A 1,228-nucleotide genomic window follows, 5' to 3' on the forward strand; every position below is an offset into this window, starting at 1 on the left:
CAGGAGGTGCTTACTCTAACAAGTATGATTGAAGTCAAGTCCATTATGTTTACAGCAGTATTTCTTGTGCTGTTTTTTTCATTGTGTAAGTATAGTTTTTTGGCTACATTATGGATTAGATAGGCTTTTATTGGCATGTTTAAGAAACTAATCACCACTTTATAGTACTTCTTTAGGAGAATATATTCCTGGTTCTGAACAGCCTCCTTACATGTCTTTCAGAACAACCTTCCTACAGGTTGGAAAACTGCTTACATGTATAGGACCTAAAACACACTGAGTTGAAGAAGGCTATTACTGAGCCTACATTTGAACTTTACAAATAAAATAAAGCAACTGTCATTCACCTTCAGCCTTAATACCACCTTAGGTATCTTCACAACCTCTGCCCCTTCTTTGTTGCTGTTGCTCTTGGTAACAAGTACCTCTAGCAAAGGGCTGTGCTGATTTACCAGGTCAGGCAGGATGTGAAAAGGAGAAATGGTTTGAAGAAAAATTGATTTCTCATGATTGAGGCTCTGTGCTCATGTTTCCTGTTTTTAATGTTTGTGGCACAATGCCTACGCTTCCACCGCTTCCTTCCACGAAGGTCTTGCTTAGGGCTGAGTCCCAGTTTCTTCATCTGTAGAATAGGGACATTGCTGCCACCACCACCACCACCACCATCAATTTCAGCTGCAATTGATCTTTTTAGTGTCCTTCACAATAGAATTCAATAGAAGCTTCTGAGTCCTGCCCTTATCATCATAAATTTGAAAGATTTCAATCTCATTGGTTCTTCAGATTTCTAGGGAAAATTAGTGGATCATGGAAAGGCTCTCCAATTTGTAGCAAAAGCATTTTTAATACCTTGAATAAAGACACTACACACTTCTCCTAAAAGTCTGAGGCAAGCAATTTGATGTTAATTGTCCATAAGATTAAGCCATCTTTAGGCATGGATCTTTTATACCTCCCAACTAGATTTTAGCAACCTAGGATAGGAATTGTGCATATTTTCTTTCATATCTTCTTAAATACTTCCAATATGTTAGCTGACTGACTAGCCAAGGTGTCAACCTGGGTAGTTTACATCAGTGGTGGCCAAACTTTGGTTGTCAGATTAGTGCATATCCTTTATTCTTTCATCAAATATTTACTGAGTGCCAGATACTGTTCTAGATGCTGAGATACCTCTGAAAAACAAAGATCCCTGCTTTGTGGGATCTTTGGCCTTGACAATATTTTC

Source organism: Propithecus coquereli, unplaced genomic scaffold (genome assembly GCF_000956105.1).
Source record: "Propithecus coquereli isolate 6110/MARCELLA unplaced genomic scaffold, Pcoq_1.0 Scaffold59, whole genome shotgun sequence".
Classification (NCBI taxonomy): Eukaryota; Metazoa; Chordata; class Mammalia; order Primates; family Indriidae; genus Propithecus; species Propithecus coquereli.